General features: G+C 47.4%; 5 non-coding genes across 5 annotated transcripts; 3 read left to right on the top strand and 2 right to left on the bottom strand.

The window, feature by feature from the left end:
- Positions 1 to 5283: 5283 nt before the first annotated feature.
- On the bottom strand, positions 5284 to 5355 carry TRNAG-UCC. Its single transcript has one exon. It is a non-coding gene; the product is annotated as a tRNA-Gly (tRNA).
- Positions 5356 to 7051: 1696 nt separating this feature from the next.
- TRNAK-UUU lies at positions 7052 to 7124 on the top strand. Its single transcript has one exon. It is a non-coding gene; the product is annotated as a tRNA-Lys (tRNA).
- Positions 7125 to 7659: 535 nt separating this feature from the next.
- On the bottom strand, positions 7660 to 7733 carry TRNAT-UGU. The gene has a single exon. It is a non-coding gene; the product is annotated as a tRNA-Thr (tRNA).
- Positions 7734 to 16575: 8842 nt separating this feature from the next.
- On the top strand, positions 16576 to 16647 carry TRNAC-GCA. Its single transcript has one exon. It is a non-coding gene; the product is annotated as a tRNA-Cys (tRNA).
- Positions 16648 to 19093: 2446 nt separating this feature from the next.
- Positions 19094 to 19166, top strand: TRNAV-CAC. Its single transcript has one exon. It is a non-coding gene; the product is annotated as a tRNA-Val (tRNA).
- Positions 19167 to 27838: the final 8672 nt, after the last annotated feature.

Genomic DNA, 27838 nt, shown 5'->3' with positions numbered 1-27838 from the left:
AAAGGCCATGAAAACCTGTCTTTTGCCCTCTAGCTGTTGTGACTTGAGCACAAGAGGGGACGTTTGATCCAGAAGCCTGGCCGTGCCTGGAGTCCTGTAGGGAGGGATGCGAGCTCCATTTCCTCTCAGGCCTGAAGCTGGGCTGCAGCCTGGCCTGGGAGGCAGCCCTATTGGTTGACCTACTGGCCCAAAGTCACTTGGGCGGTGTTGTCTTTCCCCAGGGATGCTGAAGGGCCTAAGGGAGGGAGGCTCAATACTCCCCTATCAGTCACAGGCACAGGATAGAGACCAAAAATTATAACAGATTTTTAAAAAGAACTTATACCCTGGAATGTGTTCATCTGGTTATTAGCCAGGATGAGAGGGATACTGACTTGTTGAGTAAGGGGATATCACTGATTCCCTGTTCTGTTCATTCTCTGAGTACTTTGGCCTTGACCATCAGCAAACACTGGGTTAATTGATGACTCCAGTATGCATTTACAAAATTAATTATAATGTATACAGAAATTCTCAGACTATAACAATGTGAGATAAGAATCTTGAGAACACGCATTTTGAAATTCAACACAAAACAGATGCCATATAAGCTTCCATTATCACACCCAGTTATTCTGAGCAGCGACTGTAAAATAGTAGTTCAACAAACAAATGTTTGTTTAATGTGTTCTCACTTCTTCTCCACGGTGTGCTGTTCAGACAGAGGTGGCCACGAGTACACTTCAGGTGGGCACGGCTACAGTTACTGTTCACTCATAGCCAGTTAATGCCTGCACAGTCACTTCTGCTGTCACTTCACTGCATTTGACTACTCACTGGGAATTCTGGGCCACACAGTACCACAGGAATCGGGACTGCTGATTGCATCAAAGCTGAGAACAAAAGACTATCTATCATTAAATACACTTGATGCCAGTCACAGGTTAGCCTTCTACGTTCTTTACTCATGTTAATATTTCACTTTTTCTTCACATTCAAGTGACCATTCTTCAGTTGTGTCTTCACTTGGATAACATAGTTATTGTTGATCTCAGGGGATTAGGTGTATCGTAAATATCTGTCACTATTTCCTCAGTTGTCAGGGAGAAGTCATTTATTCTGCTTATAAATCAATTAGTTACTATCGCGTCTATACCATATTTTCACCTATTACGACACAATATTTATCATACACTATATAAGTTTTTAAAGTGTATTAATGTTTCAGTTAAATTCAGATTAAATGATTATATACCAGCTTCCACAGAATTAGTGCGTACTGTACCCCTCTGTAGACGAACAACAGACTGTGTCAGGGGTTTCTGCTTTATTACTTCTGCAGATCGTATACTATGAGAGGGGAGAGGATGCCGGGAGAAGGGCAGCATAGGAGTTCATCTTGCTCGTTTTTCTGACAGCAGCCAACACAGGTGTCTTGTGCCACTAAGGGATCATTGAACCTGCATTTGTTATAATCACAGTTGTTGGTGCCTGCTGTTAGCACAGGTACCACACACAGATTTTCTGTTAATCTCAAGTTCTGACAGCTACTTCGTTTGCTTCTTAGCAGAGAAATTTCAGGTGTGTGATAAAGTGACAGGTTAATACTGAAAATTAGTTGGTGGTCACATGAGCTAGGCTGGCACGAAAGCCTCTATTTGCTAACTCGGTGTAGACAGTGCTCAGCGTCGCTGGAGTTAGCTCAGCCTAAGAGAGCAGGAGTCAGCAGGCATGGACTGGTGGAGAAGATCGCACATTTGTCACTTATTTGAGCACAAAAAGATTTGTTTCAGACGTGGCATGCAAAAATTAGCCACAAAGGACGCAGGGCTTTCCACATCAATGATGCTGAGCACCCTGTAGTGCACCTGCCACATTTCCTCTCTCTTCTTCACATCAATACACACACACACACACACACACACACACTGGTAGGGCAGAATTCAAACACAAGCAAAGCAGTCGTCTTCAGTACGCAGCAGGGAAAGCCAGACACTGTGCCAGGGCAGGCACTGCTGGCACCTGTCTTGTGCCAGTAGATCTCGGGCCATCTGTTGCCATCTTTTAGCACCTGCTGGCTGACAGAAACACAGAAAGGCCTGGTCCAGCCTGCCGTTTAAATTACTGCTGGCAGGCAGGTTTCGGCTGGGAGTGAGGAGCAGAACACGGGGACAGGCACTGGGAAGAGAGTTCATGTTTGCTGACATCATTTGGGATCCAGCAGAGAGATTCTACTTAGACTTGTGTCTGCAGGTGCAGGTGCAGGGAGAACAGCAAGCGCATTCTTCAGGCCGCAAGGACAGAGGTCAGGAGCAGCTCAATAATAAAGGCTTCAGAAAGAAATTTGAAGAGAAAGCAACACAAAGAGACTCCAGGTGCGTACATCTTATAAGCCATCATTTCGACCAGGCCTGAACTCTGACTCCTCAGATTAAAATGATGTTTCACAGCTCCAGAAACAAAACAAACAAAGAGTAAGGTGGTAGAAATGTCAAGAAAAACAAGGAAACAGTGGAAATTCCGCTGTTTCTCTGCCTGGTCAGCTATTATGAAGCCATATCAATGGCAGCGTTAAATCACACACTCCGCACTTGCCCACACCAAGCCTCTTTATCAACATACTATCACGGCAGGTTTCTCCCCCGACGAGGGGAGTGCGTCGACATGCCATGTTGACAGGTTATGGTCGGCACACAGTGACGTTAAGACTTTGAATATTTCTGCTCAGTGGGCTGATCAGCAGGTGACCATGTGAACACAGCCTGTCTGCATGGGAGATGAAGGATCTGGGACAGCCTGATCAGAATTCAAAGAGCGAATGTTGTGCTACAGCCTCATGTTAGACACTTCACGAGACAGCAAGCATTGAATAAAGGCACAGACGATACGCACATTGATGATCGTTGTCTCACATCTAAAAATCATTTCAGCATTTCCAAAGCCTGAAAGCGTCAAAAACATGCTGTGGGTGCCTGTTGAATGAGGAAAACAGTCACTAATGCACAATGCAGGAAGGCTGGCAGCCACACAGCAGCATCTCTTCTTCTTCTCGGATGGCAGACGGTGTTAGTAGGATTGGGTATTCAACACACTGACTGGCTTTCGTGAGTCAGCAGAGGTGCTCGCGATCAATTTCAGGTTACTAGCGTTTGTCAGCACTGCAGATATGCATATACGCGGTGCCATCGAATGGCGTACGCCTGGGCAATTAGCAAGAATGATTGTTCGCCATTGCTTTCTACCAGAGGAGGATTGAGTGATCAACATTACCCACTGCTTACGCACATCAGGTACCGCCCAACTCAATTACAATGGGCGGGGAGACGGCGGATACAGTGGATATTACCTCAACAGTTCTCGGCATGATAACGCGACACCACCACCATCGTCACACTGATTCGTTTCAAAATCAGTTTCAATCGAATATCCGCAGTGACATGTTCAGGTTAACAATTGCGGCCAGGTTAACCAAGTATGAGGATTTAGCGAGTATTCAGCACATTTAACACTATCAGGAAAGTTGTTGCACTTGCCGCATTGGCGAAAGAGCATATACTTCAATTGTCTTCAGCCATCGCAGTTGCATGGGCTTCTTTCTCCCTGGGAATTGTTTATCAGTTAGCAATGGAATAATGTTCCTTATTCAACACAATGGGAAGGGCTCACAATGAGCGTTGGAGTCCCGGCACAGAATACCAATTATTTTTTCGTACCACTCTCCTCCCTTTAGCCAGAGCGCTTGTCACACCACACTCCAGACTCCGAGGAGGCTCTGCGTTCAGCTCAGGCAGCACAGGGCAACCTCTCACTTCTCCCACAGATGCTGTTGTTCGAGTGGTTTCAGCCTGCCTCCGTCCTCCACACTTCAGACAACCTGAACTGGGCCGTTCATTCATGTCTTCTCAGCTAATCTTCATTGGTTGTCACGAAGAGTACTGTTACAAAGTGTCACTCATAAGCAGAAAATAAAGCCACACAAGTCGGGCCATCTCAGTTGGGCTGTCATTGCTCACTGTCAGGCAGGGTTGAAGGTCACAGGCCACTCACAAATAAATTACGATTTTGGCAGTAGCAGCACATTTATTAATGACAAGCAACTGGGTGCAGACACTGCACTTTCATATTTGGCACTGGAGATCAGATTCTGCAAGATGGTGCAAACCATTAGCAGTTGATTTATGATGCAGCCAAGTCATCTCTAGTCGCAGGCCATGAGGTGCAGGCCCTTAAAGGAAGGGGCCCTGTACTCAGGAGAGCACTCACAAGCTTGTACCTCCAGTGAATGCCCTTTGCTCGACCACCTGGCCAGTGGTTCTCTGCATTGTATTTCATTGTGCCTCAGGGAGAGTTACCTTCATCGCACCGTCCATAGCTGCGCTGTGGGACACTTACCTTGCAGAATCCTGACATCTCCAGTGCCGTGCCAGTCCTGGGAGCATGAGTGCGAGTGTGACCCTCCCCACTTATTTTGAGGTTAGCTGTCAGTATAATAAATGTGCTGCTTTCTGCCAAAATCTGGTGGGTCATTAGTCCTCCCTAAACACTAGCTGGCCCAATTTTGGGTAACACCTGTGATAAACTCAACCCCTGCCTGGCAGAGGGTGGTGAAATGAGCTGAGGAAAAAGCCTTGGCATCAGCAGGGGAAAGCTAGAGGATCTTGGCCAGTCACCTTTTGAAGCCGTGTGGCTTGGTCTCCTCTGCCCTTGGATGTTGGCCTTGGCAGCCAGCTCTTCTGCGTGACTTGGCCAATGGGCGCGGAGTTGGTACTCGGGGCAGGGGCAATGAATGGAGACACTCCCGGCCCAGGGGATGCTGGGACATGCCGGCCATTTCTGGGAGTGGCACGGAGGACGGAGGCAGAGTGGGCTGGGAGCCACCTCAGTGCTGCTGGCACATCTCTGCACACCCATGGGGAGGAGCAGAGGGCCTCCATGTGCTGCCTGGGGTAGGGGCAATGAACAGAGCTGCCTCCCCTCCCGGGTCTATTACAGGAGTGAGTGGGTGGGTGGGGTCTTTTGGCCTGCAAGGTGCAGCAGGTCGGACTAGATGATCACACTGGTCCCTTCTGACCTTAAAGGCTCTGAGTCTAAAAGGGAGAGGGAAGTAAAGGATGTTTTTTTAAAAAATAAACCAAACATTGTAATACCAGGATAACTCCAACAGCTCATTGTGTAGGCCCGCTCCTTTCTTCCTCCATTGTGTGTTGAATGACCTGCAGGACATTGATTCTCTCGTTCCATTGCTAAACTGATACAATGTGACTGAAATTAAACCAATTCCCAGGGGAGAAAACATCACAACTTTGCATTGGCTGGGAATTGAACCCAGGTCAACTGCTTGGAAAGCAGCTATGCTCACCACTATACCACCAATGCATCTGGCAAAAGTGCAACTTATGCTTCCCTGATGAGGCTAGAGCAGCATTGAGGAGATTTTCTGCCTGTTAAAATGTACTGGATTCTCATCGCTAAAAAAACCCTCCTCCATCTTCACTTGGGTTTGAACCATCAGCCTTTCAATTAGCAACCAAAGTTGTTAACCACAGGGTATGTCTACACTACGGGATTATTCCGATTTTACAGAAACTGGTTTTTGGAAACAGATTGTATAAAGTCGAGTGCACGCCCCACTAAGCACATTAATTTGGTGGTGTGCGTCCATGTACCGAGGCTAGCATCGATTTCCAGAGTGTTGCATTGTGGGTAGCTATCCCATAGCTATCCCATAGGTCCCGCAGTCTCCCCTGCCCATTGTAATTCTGGGTTGAGATCCCAGTGCCTGATGGGGCAAAAACAGTGTCGCGGGTGATTCTGGGTAAATGTTGTCACTCAATCCTCCCTCCGTGAAAGCAATGGCAGACAATCATTTCGTGCCCTTTTCCCTGGATTGCCCGGGCAGACGCCATAGCACGGCAACCATTCAGTCTTTTTTCACTGTCACTGTATGTCTACTGGATGGTGCTGACAGACGCTTAAAGAAGAGAATGACCTGGGAGTCAGTCCCATTTTTGCCCAGGCACCTCTGGCTGATCTCACCGAGGCCAGCCAGGAACTCTCACGGGACGATGATGACGGATACCAGTCCTACTGTACCGTCTGCCATCCGGAAGGGAAGGGAAGGGGATGCTGCTGTGTAGCGCTGCAGCACCGCGTCTGCCAGCAGCATCCAGTAGACATACGGTGACATTGAAAAAGGGTGAGAAATGATTTTTATCCCTCGGCTTTCATGGGGGCGGGGAATGACACATACCCGGAACCACCCACAACAAGGTTTTTGACCTTTCAGGCTTTGGGAACTCAGCCAAGAATGCAAATGATTTTCGGAGAGTGCGGGAACTGTGGGATAGCTACAGTCATCAGTCGCCCCTCCCTCCGTGAGCGTCCATTTCATTCTTTGGCTTTCTGGTACGCTTGTCTCAGCTCTTTAAGTTTCAGCACTGTGTTGAGTCCCTGCTGTGGCCTCTGTCCATCATAGCCTTGGAGATTTTTTCAAATGCTTTGGCATTTCATCTTTTGGAACGGAGTTCTGATAGAACAGATTCATCTCCCCATACAGAGATCAGCTTCAGTATCTCCCATACGGTCCATGCTGGAGCTCTTTTTGGATTCTGGGACTGCATGGTCACCTGTGCTGATCAGCGCCCCATGCTGGGCAAACAGGAAATGAAATTCAAAAGTGCGCGGAGCTTTTTCTGTCTACCTAGCCAGTGCATCCGAGTTCAGATTGCTGTCCAGAGCGGTCACAATGGTGCACTGTGGGATGGCGCCTGGAGGCCAATACCGTTGAATTGCGGCCACACTAACCCTAATCCAACATGGCAATATCGATTTCAGCACTACTCCCCTCGTCGGGGAGGAGTACAGATACCGGTATTAAGAGCCTTTTATATTGATATAAAGGGCTTGGTTGTGTGGACGGGTGCAGGGTTAATGCGATTTAACGCTGCTCAATTCGATATAAACTCGTAGTGTTGACCAGGCCAGAGAGAGCAGCAGGTTTCCCATATTGTTTCCTGTTCTTGTTTTCTTGACTAGTTTCTCCTCTGCACCAACTTGCTCTTTTGGTTTCTGAGCCTGGCTAGCTCAGTGGGCAGAGCATCAGACTTTTAATCTGAGGGTCCAGGGTTCAAGTCCCTGGTCAGGTGGTAAACTACTCACCAAGATCTTACACTGTCTTGCTGGAGTCCTCTTTGATGTTACTTTTTCTCTTCAGGATTTTCTCTTTCCTCAGAAGGGCCTTTTTGTGTGTGGTTTGAAGGGGCAACTTCCTGACAGCCCCTCTGTCCTTGCAGCCTGGAGGAATAAAGGCCTCTGGGCATAGAGCATGTTCCTTCCCTGCACGCACACACACACACACGCACACACACACACACACACACACACAGAATATTCCTAAGGAATTAGAATCACCTGCTGCCTTCCCCTGTCCTGCTGGATCCCCAAATGAAGATGCTCTTCAGCCTAAACCCACCTCCCCTCTTTTCCCAGTGCCCCTCAGACCCAACCCTCAGTCCCTCCTATGCTCACTGCTCCTCACTCCCAACCAGAGCCTGCTCCTCTTCACCCTTCTCCTCAATCCCAATTTAAACAGCCACACTGGGCTGGACCAAAGGCCCATCTAGCTCTGTGTTTTGTCCTCTGTCAGTAGCCAATACCAGGTGCCCTAAAAGTTAAGCAACAAGGCACCACTGGGAGTTGAACCCAGGATCTGCTGTTTACAAGACAGGTGCTTTAGCCAGCTAAGCCATGGTGCCTGCCTGTGGCAACAGCACAGTGTCTGCCCACACCAGACTCCCTGCCATCCCCACTGGGGCCTGACAAGCTTTGCTTGTGTTTGGATTCTGCAAAGCAGAGGAGCAGGTGAGGTTTTCCTTGCAAGCTCTCTCTGTGTGTGACTCTTTGGCCAGGTCTGCACTACAAAGTTATTTCAGCAGAATTATATTGCTCAGGTGTGTGGAAAAACACACAACGCTCCCTCGGTTGGCAGCTTGTGGCTGGTGCACACACTGCAATGCCACGTCTGGTGACAAAATTGCCCTGTTTTGGTGACAAAATAAAACCACCTCGGCAAGAGGCCTAGTGCTTTGTGCAGCAAACTTAAAGTGACAAATTGTCAGTGTAGACGCTGCTGGTCATTATATCACCATAACTGGCCTCCTCCAGTATCCCACCATGCCTGCCATGAACTCGCCTGCCCTGCATTCCTGCTACAGAGGCTGGGTACCTCCCCTTTCATAGCTCCAGAAAGTTCTGACAGCTGAGCCGCTGTCTACACCGGGATTAGCTTGATAGAACTGCATTGCCAGCCTAAGTCATGTAATTACACCAACCTAATTTTGTAGTGTAGACCTGTCCAAAGCATCACACACACACCTGGGGAGCAAAACTTCATCTGCTCCTCTGCTTTATAGAATCCAAACACGAGCAAAACTTGTCAGGGCCCAGTGGGGATTGGCAGAGAGTCAGGTGTGGGCAGACACAATGCTTTAACTAACAGCAGGCACCATGGCTTAGCTGGTTTAAGGTCTTGCTTTGTAAACAGGAGATCCTGGGTTCAACTCCCAGTGGTCCCTTGAAAAGTGGCTTTTGGGGCACCTGGTATTGGCTGCTGTCAGAAGGCAAGATTGAGAGCAAGATGGAGTCCTATGCTGCCCCTTCCTCCCGCTCACTGCTGTCCGCCTCCTCCCCACCCTCACCCGCCCTTACGGTCATCACAAAGTGGCAAGGCAGAGCCCTCCCATTTTTAAAAGTCCTGGGGTGTTGTTCAGTGATTTCCCTACACCCCCCCAGGGGGGGTGTACACCCCCCCTGAATTTTCCCAACACCCCCCCTAGTTTTGTGAGCTAGTTACATACCTATTTAGTGACTGTTTGGAAATCTGAATTTAAACTGAAACATTAATACACACTTTAAAAGCTTATATAGTGTATGATAAAATATGTGTATCTGAAAAAGTATAATAGATTTGAAAAGTATGAACATAGACTAGCTTCCTTGCTTCCTTATACAGCTGTTTTTTTATGATGTCAGTGCATTCATTTCGGTGATGTTGGCCAACCTAATAATTTCAAATGCTGATTTGTAGGCAAAGTCTAAATGAATTCTCCCTGACAGCTAGTGATGAGCTGGGGGCTAAGACTTCAGGGCCAGATTATATTTACATTCACACCTAATCTACCTAGGGATCCAGCAATCAGAGCTGTGTTGTCCAAGTGATAGATTTTGGCTGGGGTTGGATTACAAACCACTTGAATGTGGGGGGAAAAGGGATGAAATGTTGTTCTTATTGTATGAGTAAAGGGCAGTAGAACTGTGCTTAGCCTGTGATGATTTGAAGGCATCAAGAGAGAGGGTGGGGACCTGTCCCTCTCCACTGTTTAAAGACAGAGCTGACTAGGCTCCATAGATAGTCTTTTGTTCTGTTAAGTGACCACTGCAGTTGAAATCACTGACAATCAGGTCTAAGTGCTTAGTCCTGTTGTGGGGACAGTGTTCCTGTGGGTACAGTGTTTTTGTGTAAGAGACAGCCCAGACTGCACTAGCAGCGAGGTTCCTGCACTGAGAGCTCAGCTGAAATCACTGAGAGCTGGTGGAACCTCAAGAGACCAAATCGCAGAGGTCACAGTGGTAGGTGACAGCAGAAGGTGACTGTGCAGGGCCATTGGCAACAGAGCGGTGGAGTGAACGGTGGCACAACGAACAGCCGTGGCCAGAGCAAACTTTGCCTTTTTGTCCCCCACCTGGAAGGTGTACTCACGTGAAAGCACCTCTGAACTCTGAGTCTCCACTGACCAAGGACAACACCGGTGAGTGGAGTGGTGGAGGGAAAAGTGAGGGGCATGTTAAATAAACATTTGTTTGTTGGACTATATTTTAGTCACTTTGCTCCAGAATGCTGGATTTGTGACTGGGAATGGAAACTTATATAAATATGTTTCCCATTAGGCCAAGATTTTTAAAATGCAGTATTTGCCAAGGTTGTTATCTCACATTGTTGCTATCTTGGGAGGTCATTATGTTGGGGAGTTTCTGTACTAAACATTTTTATTATAATTAATTTTTACATAAGAATGGTCATACTGGGTCAGACCCATGGTCCATATAGCCCAGTGCCCTGTCTTACAACAGTGGTCAAGGCCAGGTGCTTCAGAGGGAATGAATAGAACAGGGAATCATCAAGTGATCCATCCCCTGTTGCCCATTCCCAGCTTCTGGCAAACAGGCTAGGGACACTCAGAGCATGGCGTTGCATCCCTCTCATCCTGGCTAATAGCCACAGATGGACCTGTTCTCCAGGAATTTATCTAGTTCTTTTTAAAATCCTGTTATAGTTTTGGTCTTCACAGCATCCCCTGGCAAAGAGTTCCCTGGGTTGACTTTATATTGTGTGAAGAAATACTTCCTTTTGTTTTTTTAAAATCTGCTGCCTATTAATTTCATTGGGTGACTGCTAGTTCTTGTGTTATGTGAAGGATTAAATAAAATTTCCTTATTCACTTTTTCGCACCAGTCAAGATTTTGTAGACCTCTATCATATCCCCATTAGTCATCTCTTTTCGAAGCTGAAAATTCCCAGTCACTTTAATCTCTCCTCCTGTTTCATACCCCTCATCATTTTAGTTGCCCATCTCTGTACCTTTTCCAATTCCAATATATATATTTTTAGGATGAGTGACCAGATCTACACACACTATTCAAGGTGTGCACGTACCATGGATTTATATAGAGGCAATATGATATTTTCTGTCTTATTATCTATCCCTTTCTTAATGATTCCCAACATTGTTTGCTTTTGTGACTGTTGCTGCACATGGAGTGGATGTTTTCAGAGATCTATCCACAATGACTCCAAGATCTCTTCCTTGAGTGTTAACAGCTAATTCAGATGCCATCATTTTGTATGTATAGTTGAGATTGCTTTCCAATGTGCATTACTTTGCATTTATCAACACTGAATTTAATTTGCCATTTTATTGCCCAGTCACCCAGTTGTGTGAGATCCCTTTGTAGCTCTTCGCAGTCTGCCTGGGACTTAATTATCTTGAATAGTTTTGTATCATCTGCAAATTTTGCCACCTCACTGTTTACCCATTTTTCCAGATGAATATGTTGAATAGGACTGGTCCCAGTACTGACACCTCAAGGATACCACTATTTATCTCTCTCCATTCTGAAAACTGATAATTTATTCCTACCCTTTGTTTCCCATCTTTTAACCAGTTACTGATCCATGAGAGGATATTCCCTCTTACCCCATGATGGCTTACTTTTCAAAAGTCAATTTAAATTAAATGCATTTTTAAAATTATATATTTTTAGAAATCTAGATGTTATGTGTTTTGGTGTAACTTGCATTTTCCTTATGTTAAATTTGGATTATCCTAACAAAACATTTACTTTGTTCACTTTCTTCACATCAGTCAAGATTTTATAGACCTTTAGCATATCCCCCCTTAGTCATCTCTTTTCTAAGCTGAATATTCCCAGTCATTTTAATTTCTTCTCCTATTTCATACTCCTAATCATTTTAGTTGCCCATCTCTGTACTTTGTGCATTTCCAGTATGTCTTTTTTGGGATGGGGTAACCAGATCTGCACACAGTATTCAAGGTGTACATGTGCCATGGATTTATATAGAGGCAATATGATATTTTCTGTCTTATTATCTATCCCTTTCTTTAAAATGCAAAGGTTTCAGAGTAGCAGCCATGTTAGTCTGTACTGCAAAAGAACATAAGCTTTCGTGGGCTACATCCGATGAAGTGGACTGTAGCCCACAGCTTATGCTCAAATAAATTTGTTAGTCTCTAAGGTGCCACAAGTGCTCCTGTTCTTTTAAAAAGCAAACAGAATGTTGGGAATCACTGACTGCAGCTGCACACTGAGTGGATGTTTTCAGAGAACTATCCACAATGACTGCAAGATCTTTCTTGAGTGTTAACAGCTAATTCAGACTCCTTCATTTTGTATGTATAGTTGAGATTGTTTTCCAATGTACATTACTTTGCATTTATCAACATTAAATTTCATCTGCCAGTTTGTTGCCCAGTCACCCAGTTTCATGAGATCCCTTTGTAATTCTTCACAGTCTGTCTGGGACTTACCTATCTTGAATAATTTTGTATCATCTGCAAATTTTGCCACCTCACTGTTTACCCATTTTTCCAGATCATTTATGAATATGTTGAACAGCACCAGTACCGACCCCTCAGGGATACCACTTTTTATCTCTCTCCATTCTGAAAACTGATAATTTATTCATACCCTTTGTTTCCCATCTTTTAACCAGTTACTGATCCATGAGAGGACTTTCCTCTTACCCTATGATGGCTTACTTTTCAAAAGTCAATTTAAATTAAATACTTTTTTTTAAAATGTATGTTTTTTTAGAAATCTAGACCTGTTATGTGTTTTGGTGTAACTTGCATTATTCTTATGTTAAATTTGCATAATCCTAACAAAACATTTACTTTATTCATATCTTTTTTTATATATCTCATTGGTCCTGACACCCCCCCTGTAAATTCAAACACCCCCCCAATTTCAAATCCTGGGGAAACCACTGTTGTTCCCCCCTGTTCAGGCACCCCTGGGGCCCTGCACTTCACACAGCTCTCCCTGATGTCAGCTGTTAGTGAGGGAGCCTCACTGCTAGCGCAGACTCAGCACTTTGTTGCATGAGAGACACTGTCCCAAAGCAGGACTAATGCTTAGAGCTGGTTCTCAGTGATTTCAGATCTGTTGGTCTGCAGCAAGACTCTCCATTGAGTCTTAACCAGCTCTGTTGTTACACAGGGAAGAACAAAAGGGTCAAATGGGGCCTGGAACCCTTAAGAAGAATCCACCCCACCGAGTACAACACTTGTCGCTATCTGCTCTCAGCCCCACTGAGAATGTTTTGGGGTCACGCCTTGCCTGTATCAACCTAGGGGGTCTCAGATAAGCATAGTTAACAGGTGCTCCAGTGGCACAATTGGCTAGCACACAGTACTTATAGGGCAGTGCTGAGAGGAGCTATGCTGAGGTTGTGAGTTCAAACCTCCCCTAGAGCACTGGTTTCCATTAACCACATGGCATCATACCCTCATTTGGCCCTGTAGAATTCATTTGGGAAAGGAGCCTTTGCTGACAAGGTTTGTCTCTGTTCATATTTCACCTTCAGGTGTTATGCTGAGGGATCTTTAGTATATTTTTGGGAGGTTAGTATATTTTTGGGAGGTTAATAACTATCTCCTCAACTTTATTTACTCAACTTAAAAATTGGTGTCACTTGATTTGCATCTCCCTGTGAAAATACAACTGACACGTGTGGCTTTCTACAGGGGGTCATGATGTTAAAGTTGGGGAATTCAGTCTCTGTACTTCTGGGGGGGGGCTGTTGCTTCTTTACAGCTGCCTCACTGCCAGCCACACCGGGCTGTTAGCTGCACTCACTGTCCTTGCCATGGGCCCCTGCTGAACCCTGGGCAGCTGCACTGCCATGCTGGGGTGACTCTGCAGGGGGAGAAGCTGCTGTGGAGCAATGTAGAGCAGGTGCAGGAAGGAAATGGGGTCACTATTCACATTCTGAACTGCACAATTTTCCAAATTTGGAAAAAGATTAATAGATTCTTATACTTAAGGTCAGAAGGGACCATTATGATCATCTGGTCTGACCTCCTGCACAATGCAGGCTCCAGAATCTCACCCACCCACTCCTGTAACAAACCCCTAACCTATGTCTGAGTTATTGAAGTCCTCAAATCGTGGCTTAAAGACCTCAAGGTGCAGGGAATCCTCCAGCAAGTGACCCGAGCCCCACGCTGCAGAGGAAGGCGAATGTCCGAGAACAATTCTAAGGGGAAGGTGAATGCAGAGCAATGACACTGGAGATGCCCAGACCTCCAGTGGGGGCAGCGTGGAAATTAATAATGGGAAGATCATTTGCAAAATTAGTCGTCACTGACAAGCTTTGTCTCTGTTCCTATTTCACGCTATGGTGTTAGTTAGAGGAATCAGGACAGATTTTTACTATATTGATTAAACACTTAATTTTATTTAACCAAGCCAAAAACTTAGTGTCACTTATTTTTTCTCTGTCCTAGTAAGAATGAATTGAATTTCGTGACTTTCTGGAAAGTGCAGCGAGATTAAATGTGGGGAATTCAGTCTGTGTATTTGTGAGCTGATGTTTTCCTCTCACAGGTCAGTGCCTGCATTGAAATACCAAGAGGGATCTAAGGGCTGGTGTACGCTGGGCACTGAACTGGCAGAGCGACGTCTCTCAGGGTGTGAAAACCCCCCCGCCCCCACATAGTTAAGGTGACTTAAGCCCTGGTTAGATAGTGCTAAAGAAAAGATAGAATTGTTCTGTCCATGTAGCTATTACACAGATGGGAAAACCTCTCCAGTCACTGTCTACTCCATAGTGCTATAGCAGTGCCACAGCAGCGATTTAAGTGTAGACAGAGTGAAAGTAGATCTGGTTCCAATTTGCACTTTGGGTGCTCAGACACTAAATCTACAGTAATAGTAACAACAGTGCAGCACTTGTGTAGTTGGCAGGATTTGAACCTGTGCAGAGAGACCCGCAAAGGATTTCTAGTCCCTCACTTCAACCACTCAGTCACAACTACTTGATGTTCACCTGTGTCATTACATGATGATTCTGTTCTCACTGAATTGTCACTTCAAATTGTTTGCTCAGACCAGCTTCCCCAGCACACTCACGGCTGCGCATCAGTGTAAGTGTGTCCTTGGCTGAACAGCGAGAATTCCTGCCCATTTCCCTTCCAGCTGGAGCAGGATGAGAGTGTGTTTGTGTGAATGACATTGCTGTAGATTGTTGTTCATTCCCCCCTCTGACAATTCAGACAGTCCCTTTCCCATTCAAATCTCCAGCACATCGTTCCAATAGCAGGTGGCAGGATTTCTCTGGAGCACTGAAATTTTTTCAGGGGGTTGGTGCATGAACTCAGCCTTGCATTCCACCCTTGATGTTTCATGGACTAATAGCAGCAGCAGAAAGAGCCGAGCCAATATCTCCCTGGAAGGGATGCAGGTGCCACGTCCCCTCTGTCTGAGCATCGCATTGCAGGAGAGAAGGGTTCACTGGAATCGAATGCCCTGGCTCAGACCAGAGACACAGGGAGGTTTTGCTGTTCACGGATCTGTGCAAAGGAAATTGTGTCTCTGTGTGAAATGGAGGCAGGAAATGAAACACCCAATGCCCTAAGGAATGTGGGTGAAGGACTCGGGCTGAGCAATGATTTAACAGGGGTTTGGTTCAATTTATTGGCCTGATTAAAACTATGGCGAAAAGCCCCCTGTACCAGGGGCTGCGGGACAGGACAGGCAGTTCTGCGCGGAGTGTTCAGAGCTGCCCCGTATCTGCCCTTTCTCTGCACCGCCCCTGCTCCCAGAATGCACCAGGCCCTGGACTGAACTCTTCCCCTGCCGGCCGAGCTGGTTTCGTTTGCTGTGATCCTGTTGGCTTGGCAGGGGGGGAAGTGACAGTCCCACCCCAGAGCCAACGCCCCCCTGTCACCCAGCCCCCTGACCCCCAGCAGTGCAGGTCAGCCAGGAGCTGGGCCCTGCCAGGCACTCAGGGGCGTCTCCCCTGCAGCTGGGGGCTCTCCCCTGCGTGGTCTGTGGGAGCTCGCGCACTAACGGGGCAGCGGCAGCAGCCGCGTGGTGGGTTGGGCTGGTGACCCGGGTCCATCTCCTGGGGTCGGCTGGGTTCATGCTCAGGCGACTGGCCCCAGCCACCGGCCGAGCCCCACGGCCACGCTGCTGCTGTTACCGCACTAGCCCCTCACGCCCCCATTCCCTCACTGAAGCCAGGAGGTTTGCAGGGAGGAGGTGGGGGGGTTTGACCCCAATATCCCAGAGCTGATTCTCCCCACAAAGGGGTGTGTGCATGTGGTGGGTGCCGTGTGCAACGCCCTGTGCCCATGAGGAGGGGACCGGGGCTCTGCCGGCAGGAAGATTTATCCTGCAGGAGCCCTGCCTCCCTCCCCCAGGGGTTCCCCTGGAGCAGAGAAGCTTTGAATCCTCGCTGGAGACTAGAGACGCCCGAGCAGCACAAGCTGCCTGGCAGAGGCTCTGGATCAGGGCCTCACGGGCACATTGGGTTCATTCCCTCAGGGCTGCCCTGCCCAGTGCCAGGGCTGCTCTCACTCCCCAGCACAGAGGGGGCTGCAGGCTCTTTGCCAAGCTGGGTCCCAGCTCAAGGCAGATTTAACAGGGGGCCCAGGCATGTGCTGGTGCCGCTCAGGGAGGGAATCTGGGCCAAAGACTGATTAGAAATTGGGTAACACTAAAGTGGGACTAGAAAGACCCTTGCTGGGACGTGGCGGGTAGGTAGCCCCCATTGTGTACCGTGCCCTCGCCGAGAAGTCTCTGGGAGAGTGGATTCTTCCTGATGGGCCACCAGCACGTCTTGTTGGTCCTGATGTTGGCTGCTCCTTTGCTGATACTGACAAGCTAGTTGTGGGCCTTTCCCACTCACCCCATAGCTCCGGGATGCACAGACAGCAACACTGGTGTGGAAGAAATGAACTCCACTCTCAGGTTTCAAGATCCTTAAGATCACTGCCATTGCCAATGTAATTGTCAGGGGGTATAGCTCAGTGGTAGAGTGTTTGACTGCAGATCAAGTGGTCCTTGGTTCAAATCCAAGTGCCCCCTTAAAAGCCTGGTCCTTCAACAGCAATAATAATTGCATATCCATTTCCATTATGTTCAGGAGCTCCACTGACTAGGGATACCTGAAATGAATAGAAACACTCAACATTTTCCTGTGCAAATGCATAAAAACTTAGCAAACATGGCCCCCAGCTGAAATCAGTTCCAATCCTCTAAGTGTCTAATTTGTGTTTTCATCAACTAAACAAAGGCACATGAAGACACATTTGCAGGTCCTTGGCCTCCTTGGGCTCTAATAAATGGCAGCCTTCCTTTAACACAGATTGTTGTTCCTTGTGACTTTCAGATACATTCGAATGGCAGCTGTTCAGAGGTCATGTGCTGCTAGTTCATGTGCAGCAGCAGAGTCTCTGTACGTTACCAACCGTAGAGCTGGGTGTGTCTGCATCCAAGTAACTGCAGAGTCAGTGTAGTCCCAGACAGTTAATTGCACAGTCTCACTTTCTGGTCTCATTGATCATTTGGGTAGAAACAGCAACGGTTTGGTGGGTTTTGGTTTTTTCTCCCTTCGTTTTCTCCTAAGGAATGTGTGATCTTGAGCATGTTAGTTTAAGTTCCCTGTGGGTCAGGAAAATTCCATCTCCTTGAACTAGCTGGGAAGTGACCTGTTTGTATCACCTAGAATAAAGGAGCTTTTGTAAAGCAGTTTTGCCTTTAACTATACTGGGATAAAAATAGTAAATAGTAAATTCCACGGCCAGACACCAGGCCAGGATCAATCGATGGGGCCAGGATCAATTAATTACAGAAGAAACAAACTCTTGGGAAGTAGCTGTAATTTGTCCCTAAACCTTTCCTTGTTCTCATATGCTATCAGGGATTCTCTTCTAGAGGGCAGAGTTAAGGTTATCTGGGCATGTACCCTCACTCTGTATTCCCTGTTTTTCCAGAGTTTGAGTTTTACTGAAGTTGATGTTCTGGAAGGTAAGAGATATTCACAGTCAAAGTTAACTCTCTGTTAACAAAGGTTTTGTTATTGGCAAATAATGAGACTAATCCCTCACTGCGGTAATTCCACTGACTTCAGTGTGCTCTTTCCTCATTTCTAGTTCCAAAAAAATAAGCAAATTAAAACAATATTGAGAACTAAAATGCTGTGAGAAAATGGAAATTTTAGTAGCTCAGATTTCAGTTTCTTCTGTGTCTTGTCCGTGTGTAAATGGCACAACATGTTAATTTATAAGCACATCTTTCTTAACTTCTTTAAATATTCTGTAGTACATTAACTATATCCAGTGGGATGTTCAATGCAGTGAGGTTTTCATGCATTGACCAAAACATATTTTTCATGTTATGTAAATGAACACAACTCATTGAACACAAAATTGTGTATTTCATGCTGTGAACTGTGTCGGTAGCTCAGATTAATAGGTTTGTTTTTTCTCTCTCTCTCTCCATGAAAAAAGGAAGAAACCGTGAAAATACCCATGGGAGAGAGGGGGTTTCTGAGAGCTGGGAAAGATATGGAGATATTTATGAAAGGGGGAGAGGCCAAAGTAGGGCCTTAGCTGGAGCAAAGGGGGAGGTTTTTTGTGCAGGTTCATTTCAGCCAGCCTCACATCCTGTAGTCCCTACTTCCCCACCCCCCCAACAAAGCCCCCTGTGACTCCTGAGACAGCCCCACTGCAAAAACTGCAGAGCCCCCAGCACTCCCTCTCCTGGCTGGATCCCCTGGCAGCCAGAGCTCTCCGCAGAACTGCTGTGGTTGCTCCCCTGGGTCTCTGGTCAAGGACGGCTACCGGCTTCTCCTGAGAATGCAGCTGAGAAATGATTCACCCTTCTCTAGATTCTCGCCTGTGGGCTCTGAGAAGCAAGATGGGGCCTGTATGATAAAGTCCATGCAACATTCCCCTCACATCCCAGCCCTGGTATGTCACCAGTAGCTGCTGTCCCTGCGTAGCAGCAAAGGATGTTTCCCGTCATTCAGGAGATCCAAGCCTGGGACTAAAGTCAGCCCAGCCCAGCCCCCACACCTTAAAGTGAATAAGGAAAAGTTATTTACTTGTTCCCATAATATAAGAACTAGGGGTCACCAAATGAAAGTAATAGGCAGCAGGTTTAAAACAAATAAAAGGAGGTTCTTCTTCACACAGTGCACAGTCAACCTGTGGAACTCCTTGCCTGAGGAGGTTGTGAAGGCTAGGACTATAACAGGGTTTAAAAGAGAACTAGATAAATTCATGGTGGCTAAGTCCATTAATGGCTATTAGCCAGGATGGGTAAGGAATGGTGTCCCTAGCCTCTGTTTGTCAGAGGGTGGAGATGGATGGCAGGAGAGAGATCACTTGATCATTACCTGTTAGGTTCACTCCCTCTGGGGCACCTGGCATTGGCCACTGTTGGCAGATAGGATGCGAGGTTGGATGGACCTTTGGTCTGATCCAGTATGGCCATTCTTATGAAGGGAGGGAGCAAACACTACAACAAAGTTTCTGTAGTATAGTGGTTATCATGTTTGCCTCACATGTAAAAGGTCCCTGGTTTGAAACCAGGCAGAAACAGATGGGTTTACTTTTTCTGCCTGTCTAGCAAGGCGCTCCTACTGCTGCCACTGGTCTGTCCCTGCGATAACCCCAACCCCTGCATGGCAGAGGGTGGTGAAATGAGCTGGGAAAAAGCCTTGGCATCAGCACGGGAAAGCTAGAGGATCTGGGCCAGGCACCTTTTGAAGCCTTGTGGCTTGGTCTCCTCTGCCCTTGGAGGTTGGCCTATGGCGGCCGGCTCTTCCTGCTGCCTCCTCTGTGTGACTTGCCAAAGGAGGGAGTGAGGCAGGAATGGGGCAAAAGAGGAAAGTCGAGCTGAGGAAGGCAGGGCAGAAGCTAAGCACCTCAGTGCGGCTAAGTGGGGTTAGTAGAGCATCACCAGTCGTTCTGCAAAGCCGGGGGAGGTGCGGTTGGCTGCTGGGAGGCAGAATCCTGTGCCTGCCTCTTGGCTTCCCAGGGGTGGCTACTTGCAGCCCAGGAGAAGGAGGACGGTTCTGGGTGAAAGGAAGACAAGCAAAGCTCTGGGAGGAAATTTGGGTGCGGGATGCTGGCTCTGTGCTGGGGGAGGGGGTTGAGGTGCAGGAGGGGTGGCGCTTAGCCCGGGCACTGCAGCTCCCAAAGTGACTGGTACACACAACCCTCCGGCAGCAGCTCGTAGGTGGGTGGGGCCAGGGGGGTCTCCGTGTGCCGCTGCCTGCAGGCGCCGCCCCCGGAGCTCCCATTGGCTGCAGTTCCTGGCCAATGGGGGCTGCGGAGTTGGTACTTGGGGCAGAGGCAGTGAATGGAGACACTCCTCCCACCCCAGGGGATGCTGGGACATGCCAGCCATTTCTGGGAGCGGCACGGAGGGACGGAGGCAGAGTGGGCAGGGAGCCACCTCAGTGCTGCTGGCACATCTCTGCACACCCATTGGGGAGGGGAGCAGAGGGCCTCCATGTGCTACCTGGGGTAGGGGCAGTGCACAGAGCTGCATCCCCTCCCGGGTCTATTACAGGAGAGGGTGGGTGGGGTGTTTTGGCCTGCAAGGTGCAGCAGGTCAGACTAGATGATCACATTGGTCCCTTCTGACCTTAAAGGCTCTGAGTCTAAAAGGGAAGTAAAGGGAAAAAAAAATTAAAAATCAATAAGACATTGTAATACCAGGATGACTCCACAACAGCTCACTGTATAGTCCTGCCCCTTTCTTCCTCCACTGTGTGTTTAATGACCTGCTGGGATTTGGGACATTGATTCTCTTATTCCATTGATAAACTGATACAATGTGACTGAAATTAAACCAATTCCCAGCAGAGAAAATACCACACCCCTGCATTAGCTGGGAATCAAACCCAGGTTAACTACTTGGAAGGCAGCTATGCTCACACCTATACCACCAATGCATCTGGTGAAAGTAGCTCCCCTATGTGCCACTTACGCTTGTCAAGTGACTCACCCACCCCACCCCACACTAAGGAGCTGACCGGAGAAGCTGGAGGCAGCCTGTCCCCTGGGAGCAAAGGCAGGTTCCCAGAGTGACTGACCGATGGGGACATGGGCTCTACATCCCAGCCTGAGGTAGCTCCAACCCCATCTCTGCCCTCAGAGAAGGGAAATTAAAATCAATGACCATAATGGCAGATTTTACCCCAGAAGGAAGGAGACAGCTCCTTTGAAAGCACATTTTGGGTTGGTTCCTGCTACGGACACATGGCTTTGTTGCGGATGATGCCAATCCTTGGGGCTCTGCCCGGAGAAGGAACCATTCAGGCTGTCACTCAAGTGAAGAAGGGAAATGATTTTTTTGACAGGGACGGCTGCCTCGTCTTACGGGTGTTGGTCTGTCACCTTCTAATCTAGTGGGTGGTTGGTACATGCAGGCAGCCCCTGCTCCGGGGTCTCTCCCGAGGAAATAAAGTTTCTACACACAATCCCAAAGCCTTTCACCGAAAGGAGGGAAAGGAAATGGCCACAAGAGGGAGTGAGGACATAAGGAATGTAACACAACCCCGTTCTTAGGGGTAATCTGTTATTTTTTGTAAAGAGCCAAAATTTTTGGTCAGGGTCTAGTCAAGGTCCAGACTGCAGTGTAAATAATAATAAAAAATAACAATGATGATAATAAGTAAATAAAAAGATTTTGGGGTCCATTCCAAAGCGATTTGGCCCACTGTCTGCCTATTGATTACCCCACATTGACTCTGAGAGGTGATTTATCTCCACTCTCTTGGATTTGAAGAGCTGGTTAGTTTTCCCCTTGGTATACCACCAGGCTGAACATGCCATGCTATCGATGGTGACACTAGGATTGAACGATTATATCATATTATAAAAAACTGTAAATAAAGATGTGGTCTGAACGTGAGTGTTCTGTAACGAGAGGCCGGTTCCCCCAGTTCAGTTCCGAATGCTCTGCTAGAAATGCCCCTGGGACCCTGGCACTCCCCAGCAGGAGTGAAAGGAGAAACCCCCAGCTCTGCACGTAGCTCCAGGCTGATTCATCAGAGGTGGGGGGAATTGACTTCATTGCAGGGCAGTTCTCTGGGAATCAGGGTGCCCAGCCTGACCCAGCTGCTTCATTGCCCCTGGGGCCCTGCAGGCTTTGACTGTCCCTGAGGCCAGGCAGCTGCTCAAGGAGCTTTCCTGGTGTTGCTGGCAGGGCAGGAACATCCCACTCTGAGGGCCTGAGTTCAGCCATCAGGAAAGGCAGCAGCGAGCTGGTTTCAGGGTGGGAGAAATATACCAGAAAGCAGGGCCGGTGTTAGACTCACTGAGGTTCAGGTCAGAAATCTGAGCTCTTCCACCTGGGACTGAAGCCAAAGCAACTTAACTTCATGGGAGCCCCCATGTTGTGGGGCCCTGTACAATTGCTCTGCTGGCTACCTCCTAACGACAGCTCTGGCTTTTAATCTACTGGACATGCAGAAAAACAGTTGTTGTGGCACAGGTGGGCTGTAGAGTTTGTATACCATGTTGAGTGGGTGCCTTAGAAAGAAAAAGGTTGGGAACCCCTGCTCCAGGGAATCCCAGTCACACCTTGATAGAATAGAAAGACCAGCACAAAAAATAGAGATGAACAATCAGATACTAAAATGACAATGGTTGGAACTCTCCATTTCTCTCAGTCTTTGGATTGATGGGCACTAAGGGCTGTAGCTACAGTTGAGGAACCAGGCGATCGGACAGCTGGCTCAGCCCTCCATACGAGTAACTTTCTCACACATAGGGAGATGGGTCAAAATTGGAATTGATGTCATGACTCGCTTCCCAGAGGGGATCAATCTGTCTAAGGCTGTGTCTACACTTCAAACACTGGAAATATTCTTCTGCTAACCTAACACTGTCTACACTGGGGCTCAGATCACATTAACTACTTCTCTCAGTGGAGAGGACTTTTCATACCCCTGAGAGCTGTGGCCATGTCAACATAGCTTTTCAGCACAGACCAGCCTTTAGATGTGACCAGAAAGGCAATGGACTTCAGCTTTTTCCTTCATACTGATGGTTGATGATTGCAGCTTTCTACCTATGACAGACGTCAGGCCTTTCCTTTGCAAATTAGAGAAGTGGGCAAGTCAGTGACCCTTACGGTCTAAGTGGGTAAAAACTTAGACAATTTATTTCTTTGAGTAGCTTTCATTTTAATAGAGTGACTTTGAAACTAAGCAAAATAAGTTCTATCTGAAAACACAAAAAATTAAAATCGATACTGGGCCAATTTTCTCTTACACACTCTTTCTCTCACACATTCTTCCACCTCATTTGTCTTAAATTCTCCAATAAAGCTCAGCTACATCCTATCAAACTGAACTAATATCCAACTGAGTGACCAAACAGCCTTCAGGAAAGATAGAAACCCACATCACTGTCTCAATAGCCAGTTATGTTATTTACAAATTGTTTAGTATCCGAGCATTGCCATAATGGGAGACAAAACCACTCACCTTGCCAGAAGTGGCTTTACCAATAGATGGAACCTGGGATTTAAACTCCCAATGAGCACACTGTGTTTGGGATCCATTTGAATTCCCCTTCCAGGTCTTTGACACTTTCATCTCCAGTCATAGCGACTCTGATATAGGATTAAAGAAGTCAAAGCATCATCTCCAAGCACAGACAGCTGAGAACTCGTCCTCACAGGACACTTTGAGAAGTGGATGGAAAGAATGTGATGATGATAACCTCTGCATGGCTCAGACAAAAGGTAACAGTTCTGCAGTGATGTGGAAGGAGGGAATCTCTGAGTTTCCTCATCTCCTTCCAGTGTCACAGAGGCTGAAATTACACTTTTTTTCCTGCCCTTGCTCCTCTTCATTTAACTATAATTTGAAAAATTCCCATTATATCTGCTCTTCAGCACAACCCAGAGCAACGCAGAACAAGTGGCAATGATACAATCTGTATCACTGGTGACTAACAATAACTTTGAAATAGGAAGAATAGTATAAATGTGATGCTCCCTGGTTCCTGATAGGAAAGGCACACTTGAATTACTCATGGGATAATGGAGTTGATAGAAAGGACAAATGGGTCCACCTCAAAACAGGGCAAACTGCAAAAGGCAAAAATGGGCCCCTCATCTGGTCAAACTGAGGGATAACCATGCTGCAAACAGTTCAAACAGCTTTAAACGTTACTATGTGGGAATCAGGAAAATTATAAAAGAAAAAAAAGTATTGATAGCCCTAGAGGTGTTTATGTTGTTGATCTCCCTTGCAGATTCTCTGATGACTAACATGGGCTAAGTGCCCACAGAAGGTTTTTCCACACTCACTGCATTTATAGGGTCTCCCACCGGTGTGGATTTTCTGATGTTCAGAAAGGCCTGAGCTGCTAGTGAAGCTTTTCCCACACTCACTGCATTCAAAGGTCCTCTCCCCTGTGTGGATTCGCTGATGCCTAATAAGGTGTGAACTGCGACTGAAAGTTTTTCCACACTCACTGCATTCATAGGGCCTCTCCCCTGTGTGGATTCTCCGATGTCTAATAAGGACTGAGCTGCGATTGAAGGTTTCCCCACACTCACTGCATTCATAGGGCCTCTCCCCTGTGTGGATTCTCTGATGTTGAGAAAGGGCTGAGCTGTCAGTGAAGCATTTTCTACACTCACAGCATTCATAGGGCCTCTCCCCTGTGTGGATTCTCTGATGTTTAGAAAGGCCTGAGCTGCTAGTGAAGCTTTTCCCACACTCACTGCATTCATAGGGCCTCTCCCCTGTGTGGATTCTCTGATGCCCAATAAGGCCTGATCTGCTAGTGAAGCTTTTCCCACACTCACTGCATTCGTAGGGCCTCTCCCCTGTGTGGATTCTCTGATGTTGATAAAGGCCTGATCTGCTAGTGAAGCTTTTCCCACACTCACTGCATTCATAGGTCCTCTTCCCTGTGTGGATTCTCCGATGCCTAATAAGGTGTGAACTGCGACTAAAAGTTTTCCCGCAGTCACTGCATTCATAGGGCCGCTCTCCTGTGTGGATTCTCTGATGCCTAATAAGGACTGAGCTGTGCCTGAATTTTTCCCCACAGTCTCTGCATTCATGGGGCCTCTCCCCTGTGTGGATTCTTTGATGCCTAATAAGGTGCGAACTGCGACTGAAGGTTTTTCCACACTCACTGCATTCATAGGGCCTCTTCCCTGTGTGGATTCTGTGATGCTTTAGAAGGATGGAGTAATCACATATATCTTTCCCACATTCAGTGCATGTCTTTTTTCTCTTTTCGCTCAGGATTTCCTCTTGTGTTTTGGTTTCCTTGAGGTCTTTCTGAGTTTCCTGACAGGAAATACATTTACCCACTTTCTCCCCTGGATGCTTTCCCTGCTCTCCTTCTGGTCTGTGCTGAATGTCACGGGATTTTTCCTGCTTATGACTCCAGGACACATTCCTTTTCGATCTTTGCGATAATTCTCTGTGTTTTTCCACTTGCTCAACATTTTCCTGCTGAGAATTCTGCTCCTCTTTCTCACACACCATTGTGTCACCTGCTGTGATAGAGACAGAAACCTCAAACAGGGATGGAAAGGGGAAGGCCAAACCAATACAAGTACTGGAGAGACGACAAATAAAAACAAGAACTGAACTCCCCCAAGTTCTTCCCCCAAACAGGAGAGAGGAGGGGATCAATTCAGACTTCACATCCCATCCAAATTCACGGGGGAAGGGAGGAAGCTACTGCCTGGTGTCTGCTAGGGTCTACAGGAAGCCATGAGCTATATTTATCCTAAGGATACGACCCCTGCTAGGGACAATACTGAACTGAGAGACCTCCCAAGGGCTTTGTAGGGCATCCCAGATGTTTCCTTCAGGCACTTTCAGATTCTGAGTTGGTTTAATGTTTCCTCACCTGTGCAGGGAGCTCTCAGGATCTCTCTTTCCTCTGAACCCTGGAGGTCTGGGACCCATGGCTCGTCCCCTTGTTCCAGCTGGGAGATCACATCAGGTTGGGAAACTGGAAACCCTGCTCAGATGAAAGAAAACAAAGGAGTTCAGTTGATTTCATAAGACTGTCATAAAAAACATTCTATTAATTTAACTTCAGTGCTTAGTGTGAGCTGGTGTGCCTGGGGCAGTCCACACTGAAAATTCCAAAGTCAGGGCAGGCTGAAAAAGGGAGGACAGATGCTCCTAAAACTGGTGGTTAACACTGAAGTTAAACTCACCGACCAGTCACAGACTGTGCTTCTGATCCCACACACGGGTTATCGAGAAGCTGAAAAAAGAAATCACACAGCCCCTTTTATTGCATTCCAGTTCTCCGACTCCCAATCAGCACCTAGGTCCGGTACAGTGAAAGGTTATTTAAAAACTCTGCTCACATACAAAATGTTTTTCTGACCCCTAGGGTCAGCCACATTACAAGATCACTAGAGGTTTGGATCTTACCCAAAAGACCACACTGCCAGCCAATCCTTTAGCATGGAAAAACAAGACACGACACAAAAAAAGTTGTTAAATGGGAAAGCAGTGAGATGCATTCAGAAATCTATATATCAGGTTCTTAGCAGTATTGGTGAGTTGCCGGTGTGAAAGTCCGTCTGGAACACGTCCACAGGTTGGATGGGCCATTCAGTCCTTTGTTCAAGGCTTCAGTTTGTAGAGAAGTTGCTCCAGAGGCAGGAAGAGGGATTGAAGACAAAATGGAGATGATGCAGCTGCCCTTTATATTCCTTTTGCCATGTGGCTTGTACTTCCTGTGTCCCAAACACAAGCTTCACAGCACAGGGCATGGAAAAGCCTCGGAGGTCTCAGCACACAGACATACCCCTGCGTGTCTTGCTGACTCAAGAGGTTTATGCCCTTGATCGGGTGGGCAAACTACGTCCAGCCCACAGAACCGTCCTGCCCGGTCCCTGAGCTCCTGGCTGGGGAGGCTAGCCCCTCCTCCGCAGCCACGCCACCGCCTGGGCAGTGCTCCTGCGGGGCGGGGCTGTGCACTCCTGCGGGGCAGTGTGTCTGGCTCTGCGTAGTCCACGTGGCTGCCAGACACGCTGCTCTGAGCCGCATGGTAAGGAGGTGGGGGCGTTGGATAAGGGGCAGGGAGTCGCGGGGGGCAGTCAGGGGACAGTTGGATGGGGCGGAGGTTCTGGGGGGACGGGGGTTGGATAGGTGTGGGAGTCCCAGGGGTCTGTCAGTGGGCAGGGGGGTGGATAGAGGTCAGGCAGTCAGGGGACAGGTAGCAGCGGGGTTGGGTAGGGGGTGGGGTCCTGGGAGGGCAGTTAGGGAGGGGGGTCTCTGGAGGGGGCGCTTACGGGACAAGGAACAGGGGGGGTTGGATTGCTCGGGGATTCTGAGGGGGCAGACAGGGGGCAGCAAGTGGGAAGGGGCGGATAGGGGGTGGGGCCAGGGTGTTTGGGGACCCCAATGTGGCTCTTGGGCTAAAAAGTTTGCCCACCCCTGCCCTTGATCCTTTCCATGGTCTCACTGTACAGCTGATGCCAATATGTCTCACCCAGAAACACTGCCCAAGTCTGGAAATACAGATCTACTCTACAAATCTATAACTCACAATACAAAGCTGATACAAACATAGAAACAAAATTCTCATACTTGGAAAAGCATAACATTTCCCCTGCCACCTGTCATGGCATATCTAGCACGAGTCATTTCAATTGTATCAAATTGGTATTGATAATAAAAAAAAACATAAAATGTCTCAATTCCATACAGTGTCACACTTGGTAAAGCAGTGAATTCCCAGGACCAGCTCCCCCGGTCCTTGAAGATGCTGAACACTGTGCTTATGATGTATTGAAATACCCACATATCTGCTGGGAACACACACAGACAGACACTGTGTCAGTCTGTACCCCTATGTTCACTCTTCTAGAAAATTATGATCAATTTTGTACACAGAATGGCATTTTGAAAACACATAATCTACTGAATATTAGCCTGTTAAAATGTGTAACACTGTATCTAAAGTTATGAGATTTTACTGTATGATATTACTGAAAAAGTTACAATGCTCGGGAAGATCAGTTTCTCGGAGACAGCAAGGCAAACAGCTGGACAAATAGCCACTCTGCGGCAGGGGGAAGGTGTGAAGAAGACATTTACATTCCATCGCAGGGACCACTTGAAGCTCATATCTACGAGAGCCTGTCACCATGACTCAGCTGAGAACTGGATTTGTTTCTAGTACAAAGGACTGAATTGTAAAGAGATGTGAGGAAAATGCATGAGACTCTCTCTCTCCCCTTTCCCTCTGCTCATGAC

The sequence above is a fragment of the Mauremys reevesii genome, unplaced genomic scaffold (assembly GCF_016161935.1).
Source record: "Mauremys reevesii isolate NIE-2019 unplaced genomic scaffold, ASM1616193v1 Contig26, whole genome shotgun sequence".
NCBI lineage: Eukaryota > Metazoa > Chordata > Testudines > Geoemydidae > Mauremys > Mauremys reevesii.
The sequence above is the reverse complement of the archived record's forward strand: the minus strand, read 5'-3'. Positions and strand labels throughout refer to the sequence as shown.